Consider the following 7,607-nt stretch of genomic DNA (forward strand, 5'->3'; position numbering starts at 1 on the left):
ACAATAACAGAGACAGAATAGAAACAAAAGGTTGAAGAAAAAAAAAGAGGGGGAAAATGAAAAAACATACATAATTCCAGGTCTGTCTGCTGACTTTGATAACTATCTCCCCACCAGTCCAGTGGGATTCTAGAAACTGCCCCTCTTAGCCTGAAGTCTATTTGGGGGGCTCATTGGAAGCTATGTGGCTTTTCTCTGCTCCTATTGATGATCTGTTATGTTCCTTCCTTTGATTGCTGTGCTGTGAGGGGCCAGACCAGACTCACTCCCAAGAGTGTGTCTGTATTGTCCTCTGTCATGGTATTCTCCAGATCCAGCGAGGGGACTTCATGTCTTGAGCTCTCGCGGTAATTGCATAATTTCATGTCAACTTGAAGACATTAAAGTGTAGGGCTGGAATCTAGCCAGCCAATTAACTCACAGCCTGAAGGCACCTCCTAGTGAGCATGGCCTTCTCATAAGGAGGATCCTGGGAATTTCCGCTCTCTCTCTGCTTCACCTTCCTGCTGTCAAGTCACTCGGAAAGCTACCAGCTTTGGATCCACATAACTCTGCACCCATGATCCGATCTCCCTGCATTACACATCATTGCACATGGCTATGTGAGTCTGAAGAGGGATTATGGACAAGTATCAGAATTGTGGACTAGTACAGACTTACAAACTTGATTTGGACTGGGCTAAGGTATTTTCTCAATAACCAATAACTTCTTGATATAAAGCTCTTTCTTACACCTATAGGAGTGTCATTGAATTTGTTTCTCTAGTAAACCCGGCCTAACACAACTTACCATACAATTGCTGGTAATATTGCTCCAATATTTCTAGCTTCTCTTTTCAGTAAACAGGTTCCAATTCTGATCATTGGCTTAATGATAGAAACCTGGTGGTGAACTGTGTCCTTTGTATGGGAATGATTGCCCCCAAAGGAGCATGACTTTGGATGAGGGAAGCTCCTATAGGAAGGTCCACTCACCAATTCCCATCTAGCTAGGGGAAATGAGAGTCTCAAGCTGGGTGTTGTACTGTAGTGACCATTAAAACAACCAGACCTTTTAAAGTAAATAAGGAGAGTCAGATCTCAGAAATGAAAGATATAAATAATAGAAGAGAGAAATTATGTGAATATATTAAATTCTAATTATCAAAGATCCTACTGGCTTTAGCTTTGGATTAATCTTATTGGGGGTAATTTACAATATAGAGTTCTCAATTTCATACAGAATCACTTTAATTTATCAAACAGAGGTCTAATTAGGATACTGTGTAGCTGACGAATCTGTCATTGGTAGAGAGAATAGCCTGATGTTCTGACCTAACACACTGAAGATACCATCACAGTAAGTAGTTCATGGCAATACTAGTGCCCCAAGGTGTGGACACCCCAGATTCCTTCATTTACAAGTTCAGGTATGAGGCAACAACCACATCACTCAGAAAGTGGTAAATTCCATTCTCAAAATGTAAAGGTTGACATGGACTGAATTATGTCCCCCTGTTATACGTATCAATTTGACTGGGCCATGATTCTTAGTGGTTTGGCAGTTACTCAATGATGTAATCATTTCCCTGTAATCATTACAGTGTAATATGATTTGATGAGATCAGCGAATCAATTGTTAGAAGTTTCAAGTCAGAGGCATGACCCTTACTCAGACCACAGCCTTGATCCAATGCAAAAAGAATTTTCCTGGGGTGTTCCTTAAATCATCTTTAATTTTTTTTTAAATTTTTTTTTTCCCCCTGTGGTAACTTTTCTGACACCTCCTGCTTAAAACCCAAAAGTTCAGAAGGATCGTGAGGCCCGCTTTCATGGTCTGTATTCGTACTGAAAATCAAGATCAAGGGAGCTTTTGCCCTTCTGCTCCACGGGAGGTTTCTGTCCTCCCTGAGCTCGCCTTAGGACTCATCTTTAATCTTAAAGGGAAAGAAAAGCAAGCAGAAAAGCAGGATTACCTGATTACCACCAAGAAGGAGAAGCCCACGTGGAACATAGCCTTTGTACACAGGGTTCCTAGACCCGGGGGAAGATTGATGTCAAGCCACAATAAGTCTCCAAGGAATACTGAATCAACAGATGTTAAAAAAGAGACAAGGATCTCCCCTCAGAGTTGACAGCGAGAGATACCCTGAGAATTGGCACACTGAATTTAAGCTTCTGGCCTCCTAAATTGTGATCGAGTGAATTGCTGTTTGCTGAAATCACCCACTGTGATTCTGTTACAGCAGCACTAGGTAGCTAAGTCCAGGATCCAGTTCGAGTAAAAGTCCCAAAGAACATCGTCTTGCATATAGCAGGTGGTTTCCCCCGTTCCAGTGCAGGTAACATGGCGTTAGGCTTGAGCCACAGGCCTGGTGATGTGCATTATGAGAGTAGATGTTGAGGCTGCTTTTGATTCAATGCCCTGGAAGTATTGCTCTGGTTCTTCAGGCTGGCAGCCCAAACTATTGTGCCTTCAACCCCTATCAGCAGTTAAGTCATGCCCAAGAGTGCATTCTTAAATAATTAAAAACATTATTTCTATGAATCATGAACTACTTGGTATTGGGTTACTTTTAATAATAAAGGAAATGACAGTAAATCCAGATGAATATTGGTATAAATTACTGTTTTCCTGCCTCTTGATTGTGACTGGAAGAGCTATGAACAAGGAGATGGGAGAAAAGTATTTCTGGAATTCAAGCATTACCCATAGGAGTTGATTTATCTTTATTACTCTGAGTTTACAGAGCATTACAACAAATTACTCAGCCTAAGACAACTCTTTTATGACAGTCTTATAATGTGTTTTTCTGTACTTCAGCTCAAACATAAAAAATAAGCAAAATAAAGCAGTCTCTTTTTAAAAAATCAAATCTTGGCCAGGAAATCAAACACAGAATGTTAGGACAAACAACTTACCTCGACAAGTAAGATCCCTTTCAGTGTGACTGCATTGAAATTGTCTGTTGAATAGCTTTCCTTCATCATCCTTATTTTCCTACCCTCATCTGAACTCCCTTTCTGCAAGTTTTATGCTTAGAACTTGTAAAGCAATTTAAAAATTCACATTTTCACTATACTTTCGAGAAGAAGCGTTAGTTTCTTATTTGATTTGATTATACAGTAGAACATCTGAGCAGGTTGGTTGGTTGGTTTGTTACAAGGGTTCATTATTTGTACAAGGGCATCGATGAAATAAGTTTAAGAGGATGCGTGTTATAAAGAAAAGTTGAAATTTAAAGCAGACAAAGTGGATTTCCTTGTACTTATCAGGAAAAGGTGGTGCCCTTTTACCTAATTAGTAAAAAAAATGCAATTTTTAATTGAAGACAATAACTCCCTTAGTGTAAACCAAAACCAAATGAAAGTGATTGCGCTCACCAAGGGTTAGGGCAGACATTCTCGAATTTTCATAGCATTAGGAACCGCCCAGGCCACTTATTAACAAATTCCACAAAGCATCTGCAAAGATTCTAAATCCGATCTGAGGTGAATTCTGGCATCTGTATTAGGGGGCTAAAACAAGTTGGGGGGAAATATAATTAAAAGGCAATTGAATCATATCATGAACTTGTCTTCTTGTATAACTAACATGTGTCCCTTTATGATTTGATGTGACTGGCAAAGTTAGGCAGCCACCAGTACTTCTGCTATCATCCAAGATAGCACTCTTTAAAAAAGAGCAATCCCCCACACAAAAACCTTTTGTGCTGAACTGTAATCTAAAGATAGCAGGGTTTTCACAAATAAAATTTTTTAAAATGAAGGTAGATCACTCAAAATCTATGTACTGTAACCAGAAGGCTAACAGAAACAGTAGCAATTCTAACAACAAACAAAAGGCTGTGACAGTTATTTTTTACAGTACAACAATAAATACAGAATTTTACAATTAAAAATAAAGTTATTACTAGCATAAGGAAGGATTATCAAATCATAGGGACAAGCATAACAGCCACACACAAGATAGGGGAGAAGAGATCAAGGTGCACTCCCTGGGCAGAGCATATGAAAAAGCCCCCGGGGAGACACATCGCGCACCCAGCATGGTCTTCCTGCAAGGTTTGCTGCCTTGCTAGTGTTTGTTATGCTGTGGCATGTTGTTTGGAAAATTGTTTGGGCTAGGCCATATTCCACATCTTTCTTCTATTTAACAACAGCTTTTTATAGAAATCCACATTTTAAAAGTAAGGTATTCAGATTGTATGTGTGCATGGCTGCAGAGACGGAACATTAATATGGCCTGGCTAAATAAAATTTAAAGAGAAAGAAACTTGAATAATTTATATTTTCTTAACCTGAGTCTTCCCTGCAAGCACTCCGCCCCCCCCCCCCCACCCCCGCCACCTTTATGTTACTACTGGTACAACAGGCACCACATGGAAACCAGTTGCCACAAGCTGCCCTAGGTCTGCCACCACCACCACCCACACACCCTCCCCAATGAATGCTGCCCAACTGTCCCTTGCTGTCCTCTCTGTTCAGAGTGGAGGGTACAAGAATTATAAGGGAGACTGGAAAAACAAGTATCTGACACTTTCAGCTTCAAAGGGGTGATGATGAGGGGTGCGGTGGGGATGGAAGAGACCACGGGGAGAAGTTTCCTGAGGAAAGGGATTCAAATGATGAGAGTTAAGCAGCAAATAATCAAATCTTTTGATGATATTATGATATCATCTGGGCACAGGGCAGGTTCATATTATGTTAGACATCTGTTCTTCAAGACTACTTAATGACTTGGGAAATCCTTGTCCATATTTCTACTTACCATAGTATTATGCACTAAAAAGGTGCCCTTCTGTCTGTCCATGCGGACAGGCTGTGCCGCAACCTTCCAGGCAGCCCTTAAACTTCCAGGAAGGCGGCATCTACACCCATTGGCATCAACCACTTCGTGGTTACTACATTCATCTGTGACTGAGCCCAACCCATGGGACACACAAACTTGGCAAAGTGAAAGCCCTTATTATTGCTTCCAGAGTCACTTATCCTTCCTCAAATTGCTCATGTCCATTCTGAAATCACTGGACGTGCAGTGATTCCGGTCAGATGTTGTCCTCCCCTTTGTCCCTTGCTATGATTATGGAGGGAAAGAGCTGAGACTTTCGATTCCTATAAAAAGTTGCAGTCTCAGAAACTCACAGCAGGTCTACCTGGACCTACAGAGTTGCTATGAGTCAGAATTGACTTGATGGCAGTGTATTTGGTATTTGGTTCATGATCTTGGTGCCTGAGGTGGAGGTTTCTGCAGTGGTTACTGTAGTGTCTGCTCAGCTGGTGGGCCTCACTAGATCTTGCCCTGCAAGTAGACCACTGCTCAGGGGTGCCCAAGGCTGCGCTCCCAAGTCCTTCTAGGCCTCTGTCACTGTCTCCCACACATTACCCAGGCACATTTGTTTATTTCCCCTGCCCCTCCACCCAAGTCCACGCTTACTCAGGGTGGAAGTGTGTTGGGCAAGGTGCACTCAGGCCTCTACCTTGCTCTTTAGCAGCCAGCAAAATGCCTATATGTGGATGCTTTTCCAGAGGCCTCTTGTACAGAGGCTCCTATGTCTCTTTCTGTGGGTCAACTGGCTCACTGTCTCCCTATCTTCATTGTTAATTACTCTCTCTTCTGGTCTAGAAGGTTTTCAGTGCAAGGTCAACTTATTCTAATGATGTGCTATAACCTAGACTCTTCTTGAAGGTACATTAATGTGACCTAGCCAAGTGCTTTACAGGAGTTACAAATCTATGGCTAGAAAGAAACCAAACAAAACTCATTGCCATCCAGTCGATGCTGACTCATAGCGACCCTAGAGGACAGGGTAGAACTGCCGCTATGAGTTTCTGAGACTGTAGCTCTGTGTTTACAGGAGCATGACGCCCTGTTTTTCTCCTTTGGAGCTGCTGGTGGTTTTGAACTATTAATCTTGTAGTTAGCAGCCCAACACACAACCATTACACCACACAAAAGTGACAAAAGGTTACAACAATCAAACCCAAACCCATTGCCATTGAGTTGATTCCAATTTACAGTGACTTTGTTAGGATTCCTGAGGTCTTGCAAATCCTGAAGAAGCAGACAACTTCCCACCCCCAAGGATCAGTGATGGGCTTGAACTCCCTACGTGCTGGCTAGCAGTTCACAGCTTACCTGACACCTCCACTAGGATTCCTTTCATAACCTAGTAAAACCCACTGCCTGGGAGTGTATTCTGACTCATAACAAGCTTATATATAGTTTTCAAAGCTGTAAATCATTATGGGAACACATACCCTCATTTTTTTCCCTCAAAGTTTAATAGTGGGTTTGAAACAATGACTGTGTGTGCATTTCGTATTTTAGCACTAACTGACCATGCCACCAGGGCTCCTGTTGTAGCTTAATATACAGCGTGGACTTTCTCCATTTTGCTAAGAACTTACTTGCTTCAAGTCCCTTTGCTATTAAGTTGTGAAATTCATACACAAACCCATGCCAAACTTGGGTTCAGCAGGGTCAGGACCGCGTGAGGCATCAAAAGCCAGAGAATCAAATCAAGCCAGGTTATGTCACGATGCAAATGTAGAGGAGAAGAAGTGTAAACCCTAAGCATGCTGTGTAATTATCCTTTTAATATCATTGGGTCAATTATAATGTCCCCTGTTTTGTCCCTCATCCTTGCTATTGAAATTGGTTCCTTCCTTTCTTTGGTTAGGTTTACCAGTGTTAATCCTTTCAAAGAACCAACTTTTACCTACATTGATTTTTCCCATTGTTTCCTTGTTTTCCCTCTCCTGTATCTCAACTCTGATTTTTATGATTTCTTTTCTTTTACTTTCAGTAGGATTGTTCTATTGACTCTGCTGTGATTGATGTAAGTTTTGTGTCAGCATATCAACCATATATCTCTCTTCCATTTGCATGTGTGCATGGATTGCTATCAGCCTTACTCTAATAAATGCCTTTGCTGTGTTCCAAAGATTTGGGTACATTGTGTTTTTATTGGTTTCTAGAAATTTCCTGATTTCCTCTCTGATTGGTCCGATGCCCACGCCTCTTGCCATGGAGTTATTCATCCTCCATGGTTAAAGATCCTAGGTCTGTGCTGTGCACCATTCATCCAGCCCTCATCGCAGCCCTCTGAGGTGTTGGCCTTCTTTTTATTTTCCAATAAAATGTTTTTGTGTGGCGAAGCAGGTCTTGAAGGAACCTCAAATTACAGTGACACAGTCCACAGGTTAGGTGTCCCACAGGTAGTGTAGCTTGCAAATTGAGGCACAGAACAAGCAAGGCAGCTGCACACTGGTCCGATGATCAAAGCGAGAGACAATAAAAGCGAGGCTCGCCAAGCCATTTATCTCTCCGCCCTTCAATTAATCCCACATATGTTTATCAGCCAGGTTGGCACAATAAACTAACTACCTCAGACAGAAAACTCCTAAACTCTTTCTATGAAACTAGTATAACTCTGATACCTAAAGCACGCATGGATCCCACAAGAATTGGGAACCACAGACCAATATCCCCAATGAGCATCGAAACAAAAATCCTTAACAAAATACTGGCCAATAGAATGCAAAAGCATACAAAAAATTAATTCACCATGACCAAGTGGGATTCGTATCAGGGATGCAGGGATGGCGCAACATACGAAAGACCA

This window comes from Tenrec ecaudatus, chromosome 3 (genome assembly GCF_050624435.1).
Source record: "Tenrec ecaudatus isolate mTenEca1 chromosome 3, mTenEca1.hap1, whole genome shotgun sequence".
Lineage (NCBI taxonomy): Eukaryota > Metazoa > Chordata > Mammalia > Afrosoricida > Tenrecidae > Tenrec > Tenrec ecaudatus.